General features: G+C 34.7%; 1 protein-coding gene across 3 annotated transcripts in view; it reads right to left on the bottom strand.

The window, feature by feature from the left end:
* The window catches only part of AGMO (alkylglycerol monooxygenase), a 314,274-nt gene that overhangs the window by 181,860 nt on the left and 115,442 nt on the right, over positions 1-16,972 (bottom strand). The gene's annotated exons all lie outside the window — the stretch shown is intronic.

Genomic DNA, 16,972 nt, shown 5'->3' with positions numbered 1-16,972 from the left:
GCCATGAAAGTAAGAACAAAGCAACTTCCATTTTCAGTTATGTATGCTGCTCTGCTAAGTGAGGAGGAAAAATTTGGAACATCTTTGAAAAAGCTAGCAATATAATTATAATTGAAATAAGCTGCCTCAAATCATTTTTGAAAGCAGAGATGGTATAAATTACAAACAAATAAATAAATTGAAACAAAGCCAATAAATATGTATAGTGTATACGATATAATTAAATGCCTCCAGCAAACTGAAATGACTTCCAAAATTTATTCTTTGCTAACATATTAAAATATGACAGATCATAAAAGCTAATCGGTAATGTAACAATACAGTCAATGCAGAGAGATATGTTTTCAGTATGTGATAACACATTTCTAATTAAAGAAAAATATTCTGATGGGAGAAAATGGTGTATAAATTTTGGAATGAAATATTACATAATATTCTTCTCTAATGGCTTTTTAAGAAGTCTCGAAATCCATCTATTGGAATCAGAGGCAAAGAAGAATAATATTTAAGGTTTCACTTTCATTTATAAAAATACATTAATAACTAATAGTTATATATATTTCTTCCCATATCTTACCAAAACACTACACCATTTCTAAAATTGTCCCACACAATTCCTATTTGTCCTCATAATAAAATATAAAGTGTAAATTTTTAATTTTTATTGAACATTATGCAAATTGCCCTCACACTGTCTTGCAATTCATATATACTCAAAGGATGGTTGCTTGTACTTTCAACAGCAAATGTGTCACTAAAATGACCCCTTAAGTACATGGAATGTATGAAAACAAGCCCACATTTTTCATTGTGCCCTCATTTTTCATTTCCTATCAGAACTACTAAGGTTTTTGCAGTTGTCATATACTCATAGTTAAAATACATGGCACATGGCAGAATCATTTGAGATTTTTTAAATGAAAGGAATGAATATATGGAGAGATAAGAAAGAAAGAAAGAAAGAAAGAAAGAAAGAAAGAAAGAAAGAAAGAAAGAAAGAAAGAAAGAAAGAAAGAAAGAAAGAAAGAAAGAAAGAAAGAAAGAAAGAAAGGAAGGAAGGAAGGAAGGAAGAGAAAGAAAGAAAAAGAAAGAAAGGAAGAAAGAGAAAGAAAGAAGGAAAGAGAAAGAGAGAAGGAAAGAAAGAGGAAGGAAGGAAGGAAGGAAGGAAGGAAGGGAGGAAGGAAGGAAGGAGGAAGGAAATCTAGTCAGTCTGAATGTATTTCTTCTTGGCCTTTCACTTAAGAAGTGAAAGCTCTATGGACAATTTACATAGGAAGATATCAAACAAAACTCGCAAAAGAGTTTTGGTCAACAAATGAGATATAAAAAAAGACTTAATTCTGAGAGAATGAGAAGATTATGAAAAGGATTATGAATAGACAGCCCTATCAGAAGTCATTTCTATTAAAGTCATATATTATCAAGCAGGGCAAGTATTTTCACAAACCATTAGCTTATATCTAACTTAAAATCTGTTTGGTTGACATTTTAATCATTTTAATTGTTCCTTGTAATGACCCTGTATTTCTACCTAAACAATTAAGGAAATTGTTCCCACAGAAATGAGAACTACTTCATCATACCCACCTCTCACTTTCCAGGCATAATCCTTGAGATAACCTAGAACCTACGTCTCTGGTTTACTGACTAGCCTGCATAGCTGTAAATGAGAGATATACAAAGAATGCCATGGCCCCTGATAGCTATAAATGTTGTGTGGAAGTTTATTAAGAGGTATTAAATTTGACCACGCTCCTAAATCTTTTAAAACCTCTTACAGATTGAACCCTTGAAGTAATCTAAACATCATTATCTCTGTAGAACATACCCATTATTGAAAATTTCAGAACCTATCACATATAAACTTCATTTCAAATAAAACCAATGTTCATTTTGATTGACTTTTCAGGATTTCTTTTTAAAACTTTATCATAATGTATCCATGTTATGAGTTCAAAAGCAGATGAGCTAATCAGATGGGGTTTAATTAGAGGGTAATAGCATGTATTGGAACAACCTCCTTATAACCTCCACAGAAGCTAAGGGTGGAACAAAGAACCTATGAAGGTGGAGGTTAAAGACCTGTCTCTTTAGTTGTTTTAAAAGCATTTACTTCCTATCACAAACTGTGTGTAACACAAGCCTTCATTCAATGAAGTACAGCTGTGTAAACAGGGTACAGCAACTGGATTCTACTGCCTTACCTCTGTCACTTTTCAGAACTGAGGAAAACAAGAAGAAATACAAGATTTTTTTTTATTGTGTATATTCAGTTTATGTGTGGTTATAAAACAGCATTTTATAGAAAATTGCTCTAATTTTTTTAGTAAATGAGAAAAATTTAATAGTACATTTACAAAATGTTTGTCTTCCTTAATACTTGAATTGATGAATTTTCTGTTCTAAGGAATAAAAAGAAAATATTAAAGAGAAAAAATATTATCACAATAAACTTATTTCTATGAGGAAATTAATTATCATCATTAATAATTTTATTTTTCCATAAGAAAATTATTAATTATATAAGCATGTTATGTTATTATGGCTTTTCAATGATATTAGGAAAAAATTATGCTACTTTACAGTGCCAAAATGTAGATTTCTTTAAATATATTTTATCAATACATTGACCGATTATTCAATTTATTTATCCAAAATTTAATGTGATGTGTGAGTTTGTGTGTATGTTATATTCTTGAGTCTGTTTCCTTGTTTCCCTTTTTTAAAAATTAAGGTACAACTTACATACGATTAAATCCATCCCTTTTAGTATTCAATTGTATGAGTTTTTACCAAATACAGCTGTGCAATCCCTATCACAATCAAGATATGGAAGAGTTTTGATCATCCCCAAAATTCTCTGTTCCACTTTGCTTATGGCAAGCCAACACTAACATAGCTCCCTGATTCAGAGGATGAGATTCTGGACTTCGAACTGATAATGTAATGGGATGAAACTCTTGGGACCTTGAGAGAATTAAGAATGTTTTGAATGTGAGAGAAATAAGAATTAATGGGATCCAAAGGGCTTCCCATGGGAGGCAGCCTCTAAGATGGCCCCCAGTGATTCTTGCCTACTGGTGTCCAACCCCTTGTATAACCCCTCCCCTTGTGTGTGGGCTGGATTTAATTACTCCTTTCTAGTAAATTTAATTTTGACAAAGGTGATAGGATGTCTGATACTAGATTATAAAAAGACTGTGGCTTATGTCTTGTGTGCCTTCTCTGATACTCTCACATGCTCTGTCTAAGGAAATTCAGCTGCCATGTTGTGAGCTGCCCTTTGGAGAAGCACATATGGCAGAGAACTAGGAGAGGCTTCAAGATAATCAGCTAGCACTGAACTAAGCTTCTCAATCCAACCCCACAAGAAACTAAACCACTCCAACAACCATGTAAGTGAATGGAAGCAGATCCTCCCTCAGTTGTCTTCAGATAACACGGCAGCCAGCAGATAGCTTAACAGCTTAACTGCTTAACTGCAACCCCATGAGATACCTTAAGCTTATCTAAGCTGTGCTGTGATATATGACCCACAGAAGCTGTGAAATAAGCCACTGATGTGAAATCAGAAAACAGTAGACAATTAATACAATCCTCCTTGACCTCATCCTCAGTCCCCAGTATCCACTGATCTGGGTTCTTTCTTATAGTTTTGCCTGTTTGAGAACATCATGTGAAGAATTATACAGTATTCTGCCTTTTGAGTCTGGTTTCTTTCACTTAGCATTATCCATCAAAGATTGTCCATTTTGCTGTGTTTATCAGTAGTTTGTTGCCTTTTTTGCTGAGTAGTATTCCATTTGTATGGATGTACCACAGTTTCTGTTTTGATTTTTAGTATTTGAGGAATATTCAGTATTTGAAGAACATTTCAGTTGTTTCCAGTATTTGGCAATTATAAATAAAGCATCTATAAACTTTCTGTGATAGTTTTCATGTGAACATAAGTTTCATTTCGTTTGGGTAAATACCTAGGAGTGAGAGTACAGAACTATATGGAATATTTACATTTAGGTTGTTAAGAAACTGTCAAAGCACTTTCCAAAGTGAGCATGCCCTTTGTATTACCATCAGTAGTATCTGAGAGTTAAATTTGCTGTACATCTCTGACAGCACTTGACTTTATTAATTTCATAGCATTCTAATAGGTGTGTATTGTTATCACATTGAAATTTTAGTTTACTTTGTTGTAATAGCTAATGACAGTGATTACTTCTCCATGCACTTATTGGTCATTAATATGTCTTCTTTTAACAGTCTATTCAAAATTAGTTTAATTGGTTTGTTTTCTTATTATTGAGTTTTGAGATATCTTTATATATTCTGCATACAAACATTTTCTCCTAGTCTATGGCTTGACTTTTCATTTTTTGTGTCTCATGAAGAATGTTGTGTTTTAATTTTGATAGAATCAAATTTATATATTTCATGGTTTCAATAAAAGATATCTTTAGTGTATATAACAAAGAACAGAGATTGTTTCAAAGAAATTTTTCAGAATGATGAGAAATATGTAAGCTAACAGTAAATGCATAATTTAGAAGCTAACAGAGTCTATATGTATTATATGTTTAAATTTATTTATATCTAAATAACTCTCTTGTCTCATATCTTGTCACCTATGAAATAGAGAGAAATAATTCTTTAGATTAACCTGAGAGGTAAACACAAATCTACAAGGAAGTTTCACTGCTGTATGATAGCTATTTAATCTTCAATAGCAGACAGACAAGGAAATCTTGGGGCATCTGGAGGATGACAATATTGACTTCACTCATATTTTGGAAAACCTTCATGTTATGAAAGAAACAATGTTCAGGCATATTTGCAAAATGTTAGTGGTGTCTGGCACCAAGAAAGGCATGTTAGTAACACTTTGGGGAACATTTAGCATATTGTGTGGAGACTATGGCATATGAGAACTACAAAGAGACTTGTGAAATTACTTCAATTTTTTTTTATTTTATAAGTAATAAAAATGAAATTGAAAGGGAGAAGGGAAAAAGTTTCATTAAAGGAGAGAAAGCTTTTTTAAATTTTCTCTTTTCAACAGTGATTTGTTTGATGCATTCTCTCCCCTCTTGGATTTTTATTTTTCCTTCAGGAATGGAGGTGACTGGGTCCAAGTATTCTCTGGGCCCCAGATGACACATATTTGCTAACTTCTAATAAGTAAAGGACATTTTGAAGCTCAACACACATTACTAAATGATAGCACTAAACCTTTTGAATTGGAGCAACTGCTTATGGGTTTTTAACAGGAACACATCTTACACTATAAAATACTGAACTTGAATGAAGTTTTTGAATGAAAACAACTGTCACTCTGAATTTGAAAATACCAGATATAAGTGAATCCTTTAAAAGTTTGTTCCATCTCTGCCCAACAGATAAGCAGGAAGAATAAATGATTTCAAAAAAGTAACTAAACTAAGCAATCAAAAAGTTAGTAACAGACTCAAACTGTCAAACCAAAGTCTAAATGTAAAATGTAATAGCTGGTGAAATAAAAATGAATAAACTCTTTTTTTAAAAAATTCTTTGATACTCATTGAATAAATTAGCAACATCAATTCTGTCATCACAACTTCATTCACTTCCTATAGCAGCAAATGAAAATGATTTTAAAATTGATGACACTGCCAATTCATTCAGTGAATAAAGATTATTTTTTATCCTATATTTTTAACAGGATTTTTTAAAGGACTAATCTGTCCTTTGCCCCCTTAATATCAAAACACACATTACTAAGTATATCTAAAAATGTCAAGTCAATGAGAATAAAATTAATAAGTTGACTGTATCTCCATAGTTCTGTTCAATATATTTTGCAAATATCCAGATGTATATCATCATAGAAGCCAGTCATCTGAAGGACTGACCAAAATTTTCACTTTTTATCTGGACATTTGGCAACATGTAGATATTAAATCATCTCTCTAGAGGAGGTAAAAAATGATGGCTCTAAAACTGTCACAAACACTAAACTGTCGTTCTAATCTTTCTAAAAATCACAAATTTAATACTGTCTTTTTCTGCTTAATTTATGGTCAAATGGAAAGTTTTTTTTTTCTGCTAACGTGCAGAATTTTAAAAGGCTAGCTCTCCATATATATGTTTATATTGTTTCAAAATTTAAACAAAATAAAAGAAGATACAGTTTTTTAGTATGAAGCAAAAAAAAAAATCCGTAAGACTGTGCATCATCTTTTCAATCAAAACTTCTGTTTATATACAATGCAAGAACAAGAAATAATAAAATGCTTATTATATAGTTATTTGAACAAAATGCTAAAATTAATTAAAGATATATTTATAAGAATGTTATTTCTACCCACCATATTCACTAGCATTAAAAATGAAATAAGATTTTAAAATTTCAGAATTTTGACTTGTCCATATATACATCAGCTTTATTCTGTTTTAAATCCATTGGGAAAGCCTAAGAATTAAGATTATATTTAATTAGATTTTATTTAATTGTGTATTTTTCAAAAATAAGGATTTACTTAGCACTGATTTATTGAATCCCTACTATGTTCATCTTTGTGTTAGTATTATGATAGATGAAATCAAACAAAAAACATCCCTTAAAGAACCTACAAATAGAAGCAAAATATATATATATACATATATAAAATATATATACATATATAAAGAACTGACTGATACAGGAAACTTTTACACCCCTTAAAATAAAACCAATGTTATATAAATTATACATGTCCTGTATCACTTTGCAGTCATTTGTGACCACTTCCCTACCTACTTTCTGAATTGTCTTTTCTCCACATGCTCTAGGAATGAGATTTTATAATCTCTCATACCATTCAAATTTGGGTCATTGCCTACTTACCTCAATGGTCTGAATTACCATGAGAGTTCTTATTTGTCTTTACTCAAAGATAACATTTAATAGTAATAATAATATTAATAGCTATTATCATAAATGCACAAAAGTACATGACATATACTAGAGGATATTCTCAACATTTCATACGTATTAATTTGTGTATTATCTATAGCTATATTGGGAGATAGACATTTGTATAATTTCCCTTTCATAGATCAGGAAATGGAGATAAAAGATGTAACAACTCTACAAACAAGTAATGAACAACATATACAACTATTGAGTCATTATGTTGTACACCTGAAACCAATATAATGTGCCAATTATATCTCAATGAAAATGTTTTTTAAAAAAACAAGTAATGATTATTTTTCTTATTACATATGAATACACTTGTTGATGGTAGAAACGGTATCTTCTAGCCCCACTACCCCTCAATGGGTTTGTGTGTCTGATTCTCAATGGTGCTGTGTGATGGAAATAATGTGTGTCACCCTGGGCCAGGGTAGAGAATTGGGGTGCTCCTCTGTACTCCCTCTGTTCCTCTCCAACTGCAAGCGACATACAGGATACTTCAGTAAGATACTGAAGCCTGGGGGTATGCAAAGACACCAGGTGGAAGGATCTGAATAAAAGCATAGAGTGCCCCCACTGACCCATATTTTACCAGGATATGAATGAGAAATGCATCTTTGTTGTGTTAAGTCAGGGGGATGTGTTATAGCCCAGTGAATTTACTCCCCACTAGTAATTTTTACTCTTAATACATATGAATATGATGCTATAACCACCAATATCAGTGACCTTATTACAAACTTATGTTCTCTATCACTCCGTGTTTCCTATTGACTGAATTCTATGAGGAAAACACTTTGCAGCATACTGGGCATACTGGTACCTATGTTTCTAAAAGCAACCTCTAACCAGCATAGCTCAAAGTAATACATTTTCTTAACTTTCCAACATGAGTGCTTTGAAGAGATGGACATATGGAATCTAGAACATATCTTGCAGATTTTTTGTCTCTCTCTTTCTTCTACAACATTGAGTCTTCCCTCACTTCATTCTAATGAAAGGCTTCACTAGGTGGGCAGGTGTGTGTAATAGGGCTGGGAATGTTAAGGAAAGAAAAATGTCTCCTGTCTTCTTAGTAGCATCTGATATCCAAGTCTCATTTCCATGTTTATGAGAGTGCTCCGTATCTTCTCAACACTATTCCTGATTTTACAATCCACTCTTTCTTCACCACCTTGCTTTGGAAAGCCCAAGCCTGACTAACAGTTTTTCTCAAAATGCAGGTAAGTCTAAATTTTATTTACCAAAGACCCACCATTTTATTACTGAGTATGATCTTATTTATACCTTTACTACCTAAATATATAAAGAACAGGAAAACTTTTCTTGTTCCCTTGCCAGATCAAGGAGTAAGAGATTTTAGAAAACTTCAGCGGAACTGTGAGCTATCCTTGGCACAGAGAAGGCGAAAAGCTGTAGGACCATGTTCTGTTCCACAGGGAGTGAGACAAAATACTAGGAACCAAGGTCCCTATGATGAGCCAGAAGTATAAGGGTTAGAAAGGGAAGCAGATAGATGGGCTGTGAGGAGTGATAGAATGAAAGCAGCTCATGCTGGGAGCTACAATGAGCCCTAAAAACTCACTTCCAATCTCTCTCTACCCTTTACCATATTTACTAACCCCTTCCAGCTTAGAGCCCTTGTTCAAAACCAGAAAACACCAAACCAGCCATTTCTTGAAGTTAAATGTGTACGTTCCTTCTCCTAAGTCAGGCAGGTAGAACAGAAAGCAAGAGGGGGTCCTTCATCCCACTGCAAAGAAAGAGATGTCTTTTGGCTTCCCAAGTTGAAAGGTTAAAAGCAGTTCCCTCCTCAGATATTACTGAACATAGTAATTATGTCCCATAGAACAGTCTCTCAGTGTTATGATGAACTATATGTATTTATATAGGCAGATCTGAGAACCTAAGTTCAGAAAGATGCACTTCTTTATAAGAAAGGTGCACCTAGGTCCTAAGAGCCAGTTTATAACCAAGATTTCTAAATATTGGTCATTCATATGTGGAAATTGCTCATATTCGTGTTTTGGGAATTGAAAAAGGGAATGAACGTGAATCTATGGAGAGAAAAAGAAAATGAGGTAAATGTCCAATGTAATTATCACACATATGCACACACATATGCACATTGTACATCTGTATGTATGTGTGTTTATGTATATTTAAGGTAGACAGATATAAAACACACGTAGTTTCATATTACATTCCACCTTGAGGTATGCAGATATGTAGTATGGCGCTCATGCCTTCACTGATAGAGTAGAAAGAAATAGTCATGCGTGTACGTATGAAAGCAGAGAGTTCCACTTTGTAGCCAACATTCTAAACTTTATTGCATGCTGTCAATCCATATATTCTTCGCAACACTTCCAACCCATCAAATAAACTGGCTGCCTACTAGCTTAAGAATAAAATGGTAATTTTTGACTCTACTGTCCACTCTATTAGAAGTTATATGCAAGAACGCCTGAAAGTAATGCTGTGAATATGATGGTTTGATGTCACACACACTCTTCTTTCTCTAAGCTTTATCATTCTCCGTTTATATCTATCTACTCTCACTCATTTTGTGTGTTGATACTTGCCAAGACAAAATAGTCACCTAGAATCCTCTTCTTCCTGTTCAAATTTATATTACCTTGATCCCAGGCCATGGGTCAAGCAATCTGCTAGAGAGCCCTGATTATATCACCAGTGATGCATGGGAAGTGTTCTTCCTCACTCAAGAGAAAAAGTGTTATTGATCTAAAGGATGAAGTGGCTTGAATACTGACATTCCTAGAAACGTAACAGATTAGTGAAGAGAGATTTTTGGTTAAGGGACATTCCCGTAGTTTTCAATTGTGTGAAAAATAAGCTGTGTTTGTAGGAAAACTAGCCGTCTCTGCAAAAGTTGGCAGGATCAGATAAACATCCTTTGAAATAAAAGTTATCAGTATTACATTTTAAAACAATTACTATTTGGACAACTTTTATGTCTCATGAAATCACTTATCCATTTAATGAAACCAAATTCTAGGGCACGTGGGCCCTGGTTAGCGGCAACAGTAAAATCATGGCTTATGTTTTGGTGCTGTTAGTGATTTTTATCATGAGACTTACAATCTCTTTAGATTCTACGGAATCCACATGACTTACATAGATTAAAAGCAAGGAATCCTCCAGAGGATTTAATGACATATATGGGTCATTCATAATGACCTAACTAGCACAATCTGGGGCAGAAATCATGGGAGAACTGTCTTTATGTCAGTAGAGTCACCTGGGATTGGCAAGCACTCCCACCACACCTTCTGTTGCAGCACGTTGGCCTGTGGCGAGACAGAGTGAACTTCTGCTGTATTATGTTTGGAATAATGATGTATGTAATTTGTCCCCACAAGTCACAGAATCCAAGAACAAATAACCTCCAAAGTTTGAAAGGAGAGCAACGTAAGGAAGTGAACAGGAAAGCAAAACAATGAGGGATTATCAGGAAATGACAGGAGAGCAGAAAAACGGCACTAAAACCACGAGTTAAAAAGTGGCTGCAATCTGTCTTTATTCTCTCTCTAGTAAGCCTCATGGATGGATATAGATTACCCCTGTCAACAGCAACAAAAACCTACCAGGATCTCTTTGCCAATAACAAGGGCTTCCTATCGGTCTTCCCATTTGCCTTTGTGTTTTGAAACTAATTTTCACTGCTTTGCAGCAAAGGAGTCAGAAGCTTTCAAGACTACAGAATTTGCAAGAAACATGCACGTGTCCAGTGAAGGTGCCAGAATGAATTAGAACTGGATGTCCACATTGGAACAAGTCAGTGTGTCCTTTGTGAATGGCTTCACTCTGACATAGATTGGCATTGTCACTGATCTTTGAGAAAGCAATCTGGACCTGAGAGATTCTATTTTGTGCATTTGGGGCCTATTGTTCCTCACTCTGTTTTCACGGCTTTTGTCTTTACGCTGATTGTTATTTACTTTAATGAGTTACTTTGCCCTTTCTTCTAATCCCTTCAAAGTAAATGTCTGAAATCTGAATATATGTCTGGCTTAAAAGGGATCCTATCACAGGGAACTATAGTCAATATCTTGTAATAACCTACTATGAAAAAGAATATGAAAAGGAATATATATATGTATATATGTTTATATATATATATAGCTGAATTGCTATGCTGTACACCAGAAACTAACACAACATTGTAATCAATTAAATTTCAATTTAAAATTTTTTTTAAAATAAAAGGAAGGCTGTCAATGACTCCCAGGGGGACTCACTACTACTGGAGGAAGAGGTCTCATGGAATATCCTTGGACTTTTGGCCACTGAGAGATGGAAGTGGCTAAGCAGGAACACATCCCCCATTATTCTAATAGAGGAAACCCCGTATTCTATCCCCTAAATCCCCAACCATGACTCTATTGCTACATGACCTTCAAACTCAAATGCTATTTATTAGCTGAATTCATTGTTTTCTGCCAATGCTGCTTCTTTCTGTTTCTGATCCTGGAATATGACTATTGTGTCTTTGATCACCCCTGTTTCCTCCCTCCAGTCCCCACCACGATTCCACAATTGGCTTCAATCAATCCACTGAATCACCTGATTTTTTTCCTTTCCAATCCCATAGCTGCTTTCCTAGCTTGAAGTCTCATTGTCTCAGGACAATCAGCAAATATTCCCTGCATGATACCAATGCACAAGATATGCTGCCCTTATATCACAATACAGGGCAGGTCAGCAAACCCCAGCCCACAGCCTGCTTTGTACAGCCATCAAGCTGAGAATGGTTTTTAAACGACTGAAGAAAAATCGGCAGAGTCAGTTTGTGATTTGTGAATGTTACATGAAAAAAAATATGTATTGTCCCCTTTTTTCCCATTTTTTGGGCTCCTTGAACACCTTCAACACTTTCACAGTCCCCTGTCTTCAAGTGACTTGTCAAAATAGTCTTCGTTTTTCAAGAATAACTGCATGTGTCATTTTCTCCAGGAAATCATATTCAGCAGTCCCAGACACAATTATTACATAATCTTCGTTAGCCCTAGCTTTTAATATCACAAATATTCTGCTGTTTTGCATCCTCCCATATTTTATGAGTTTTGTAATGAGAGGGATTAATTTGTCCATCTTTGTATTTTCCACAGCATCTACTATTATGTTTGCATAGTAGATAACTAATATTGTCTTCATCACTGTGCTTATAAAACTGGTTCATTTGAATAATCAATAACCAAATCAATATTTATTTTATTTGCTAACTATGTGTATTGTCACCAGTAAAATCAGGGTTTTTTAAATTTTTCCTTTTGCTTTACACTGATTCCTTCTCTCCAATTTCAGTTGTGTCTAAACATCCCACTTGGTAAAACATGATCTTTTGACCTCTCCTTTCCTTCATTTATTTTTATCTCAAACATCTTAAAAGAGCAGGTTATTTACTTACCTCTCATTCATCCTTAAGCTCATTGTTAATATCACTTAGTTCTCTCCAAAATCATTGTTGGCCTCTTTCTTGCTAAAACTGAAGACGTCATTTTAGATAACATTCTATTTGGACTTTCTGAGATATTTGACCACTGCTTCTGTTTTGAAAAGCTTTCCTTTTGGATTTAGCATCATCTCTTACTCCCAGTTTTTCTTTCTTTATTTATCCACGTGCTCTTCCCTGACTTCTTCCCTGATTCTCACTCACCTTAAAAGGGGCAACTCTTGTTTTCCTTCGCTCCTCGCTGTCACTGTTGTTCCTGGTGTGCTACCACTTGAAATGACTTCAGTGATTACTTGTCCAAAAGTTGCTGCCTCCCAAGTACTTCAGTCTACTGGTTTCCATTAACTTGACCTTGGTGTGAATTCCTCTTAGCAATTCTATACATATTATGTCTACCTCATGGTCTTACTCTTTGTCCCCTGTTGTTCCTTCTTTCTTAATGGCATCGCTGTCACCTTGGCCACCCAGGCAAGGGACATAACAGCCAGGAGGGTCTCAGAGCAGAACTAGATGTGATTTTTTTCTTTTCTGTTTTTGCATCTTCTGATCTCTCTTTTGATATTTATGCAGTACTTAGTACATAATCAGGACAAATGCCAGTATTTCTGAGTGAATAAGTTTTTTTAAAATGACTTTACATTAGCTTGTGATATTGACTTTTAAGACACTGTAGCAAATCAGGCCCAAAAGTTGGCTTTATTACTAATAGGAACAAACATCTATATGAGAAAATATAAAGAGAAATGTGGAATTGCAAAGGTAACATGAAAAAACATTATTTGTGAAAATCTGTAATAAAATGTGAGGTTCTTTCCTCAAAGATTTGACATTTTAGAGAAATCCATAAGGAATAGTACATGAAGAAACTCAAAACCTGTGTTTGACACAAACTCTAAAATAGTGAGATAGCTTTCATACTAAAGAAAAATTTCCTCTAACTCCTCAAAGTATTTTAGATATTATTATGTGATGTATGTGCCCCTCCAGATCTGAAGTTATAATATCACACTTGGAGCCCATCCCCCTGGACGCTGTTTTCAGAGTTTCTAACTATTTGCAAATCATGACTACAGCTATCTCACCTGCTCATAATTAAGCTTATCTCATTAATTTCACTTTTACTTGAACATATCTATATTTGATATATTTAAGATACTGGTAGAATATGAATGTGATACAGAATTTTAGCATGATTTTCTTTTCAGAAGCCTCAAACATTAAAAAATTCAAAACAAATAAAGAATATGGCTACACAGAACTCCCTAAAATTTTTTAAATCCTCAAATGGAAAACAAAGAAATTGTCAGAACACATAGGGCTACTATCCATGGGGTTCGGCTGCTGTGTAACCTCCACTTGCTCATAAAACCCAAAGGAAGTTAAGGCTTCTATGCACCCCCCCTCTTCTGCCACTCCAAATATGTGTGGTTGTCTGTGAACTGAACTTAATCCTACCCCGTCGAATACACAGAACCAGATTTTTTATTGAAGAAATACTCTTCCCTAGGAGGACCGTTGTATTTCACTATAATTTTGAAAGCGAGTCGTTGGGAACCTTTTATAACATCATTAGAATCAGAAACTGTTATTTTTAAAGTTATGTTGCAAGCAATGAAGATCAGTTAAATTGGTTACAGATAAAAGGTCACGAAGCAAAATATCATTAAAGTTTAAGGCTCACACTGAACATTTCGCAGCACAGCGTAACACCCAAGGGTCCATAGTAACTTGCCTTGATCTCTGAGCTTTGCAGGAAAATATGAATTTGAGCAGCTACAAATCTATTAGTATATAACACAACAAACTCCTACAGGTCAGAACAGTGATTTGAACACATTTCTTAATTCTCCCTTTTCTTGTGATCAACTTGTCTGAAACCTTGTCAAATGAGAAAAACAACAAAAAAGAAAAAACAGTTTTCCTGGTGTTGCAGAGTTGCATAATGTGATTTCCTATAATGATGTCACGTTTGATGCTGCAGACCATGTGAAACAGATTAACTGTGACCAAATTAGCATTCTTTTGTAAGGCCAGCTGATACGCACATGTAAAACATGAAGCACCCTCATACTTGGAGATGCAATTAAATGATTCTCAAACACTATGCCGTAAATCATTTAAACCTCATAAATATCCATCTTATAAAGTAGAGGTGGCTTTTCATTTGTTTCTTTGAACAACCATCATGACAACCTAAGTAATTTCAGTGCATTTTCATCCTTGAGAAACTTACTAGGAAAATGCTTTGTGGCATTTTTTTTTCTTGGTTGGATAATGCCTCGTTTGTTCTTTTTAAAGAGTTCTTATGTTCATGTGTTCTCTGCTGTCTTTAGGAAAGATTGATGTCTGGTGTCACTGCTAGGAAGTGCAAACTGTTCAGCCTCACTGCAATCTATGTCCTCATCCTCTTGCTCCACAGGATACCACATACTTTGGCAGCCAACATTCAGAAGGGAAGTGCTTTAATGGCAGTAAGTGATGCCAATGAAACCTTTCCCACAATGCTCGAAACTTAGTGGTTGAAGGCTGAGGAACCAAATAGCCAGGCTGAAGGGAATAAATGAACACGTTAGCTGAAAAGTACAAGTGCTATTTATCTAACCAAAGCTAACAGAGATTTGAAATTTCCTCTGTCACTAAACTTTTCTCCAAAATATCATCCTCATGATAGCCTGGGAGAATCTGGATCTGTTTAAGGATGCCTTGACCCTCTTTTTCCAGACACAAGAATTTAGTGATCAATTGTGTTAATGGTAGCAATTGTCAGTGTGCTTTTTAGAGGTAATCTGCACAGGATAACATGTTGCAGCTCTACCTCCACCCCTATGGAGAACCGAGCAATAGGAGGGAACCCTTTGCAACATAAGTAAAATGAAAGGAATTTATATAAGATGACACGAAACAGGTGTTTGAGACACATTGAGTGCCTTAGTGGGGGAAGAAAAAGTGCTATTGCGGAAGCAGGATGTTCAGAAGCTGTGTGATGGTGGCAGACTCATTTAAATTTAAAGTCTGCAATGTTCCCATCTCAGTGAGGAGTTAAGGTATTGCTTTTCATGAAGAACAATGTAGCTGTGTGATGTCAGGCAGAATTAGAATGTAGATTTTTCTTTCTTATAAATGAACTTGATTCTGAATGTTATAAATGAGCTCATTTGATTGCCTCAGGTCACAAATGTAGTCAAAGCCACCAAATACGGTGACAAGGACTAACCACATGGTGATGTGACCTATCACCTTGGTCTTGTTGTCTCTGTGCTTTAAGCAAGTTACCTAATTCTTGGAACCCTCCAATGAAATAGACATTCAATAGTCTGCAAGTAAAACCATCAAGTGTAAAAACTCTAATTGATCCCAACAGCCATGTGTGATTTCTCTGGCAGTTTAGACTGTTTTTTTGTTTGTTGGTTTTAGTTTTTGCCTAGGTCACTACCAAGACTTTATCAAATATAAGTAAAATTCTACTAGGTTTTTTATCTTGCTTTTGAATTAAGGACACTGAAAAGCAACCATTAAAAGGGAATAGGGTAGTAAAGTTTTTCAAAAAAATCATTCTTGCAAGCAACTGTAAGGAGAGGTGAGGGTAGCTGAAGGAGAAATTAAAGATATATTGAAGAGTGAAAATGTATAGAGTTCTAGGCAGAAATTTGAGATGATCCTTGCTAATCTTAACAATCAGTTAACTCTTATTTTCTTGCTGTTTCAAAGAAGAGGGAACTGAGGTAAGAACTTTTCAAGATCACAGCTACAAAGATGCAGAGTGAGAATCTGAATCCAGGCCTCAGAGCCACACCTTCTCCTGAGCTCTAACCTGGGTACCTGCCCACAGCTCTGCGTGAGGCCAGGGATGCTCGGTGTTTACCTTTAATAGTTTGTTCCTAGACAGAAAGAGAAGATAAAGACATTCATAAGGAAAATTAACTATTAGAAAATGGTAAACCACTAGTGCCAAATTAGTTGTGTAAACACTGCAGATAAGGGAGCTCAAGGAGAGAACAATGTAGCTGAGAACTGATGAGTCAGGTTAAATCCTCCAAAAAGGTTAGGGTTAAAGCTCTGCCTAAAGGATAAAATCGTAATGTCCAGAAGGCTGGAGTTTCTCATATTATAAGAGGAACTTTCTCTATTAAATACACACACACACACACAAAGCAAAATAATTGTCAGGGTATGCCTGCCTTTAAAACAAAGTCAAAACATTGACATTGAGATGAACCCAACTGATGTATATTTTTTACTTTTACAAAGTACAACTTGGTTTAAAAAGGTAAAGTATTACTTGGTTTAAAAATTATTCCATGCATATTTTTAGGAACTATTACTAATGTTCAAAGTGAAGTCTACAAAATATAAACAGCCTAATAATGTTCCATTTAGGGAAAGAAGAAATGGAATTTAAATATCACTTGTTTTAAATAAAGACCACTTAACACTTCATCACATCTTAAAAACCTCATTTCTCAAATTTTACAACAAACAGTTCTAAGACACAGACAGTTAAATGAATTTTTGCTCAACTCTTTTTCCAACTTAATTTACATAATCATGAAGCATAATTTTTCTTT

This window comes from Vicugna pacos, chromosome 7 (assembly GCF_048564905.1).
Source record: "Vicugna pacos chromosome 7, VicPac4, whole genome shotgun sequence".
NCBI lineage: Eukaryota > Metazoa > Chordata > Mammalia > Artiodactyla > Camelidae > Vicugna > Vicugna pacos.
The sequence above is the reverse complement of the archived record's forward strand: the minus strand, read 5'-3'. Positions and strand labels throughout refer to the sequence as shown.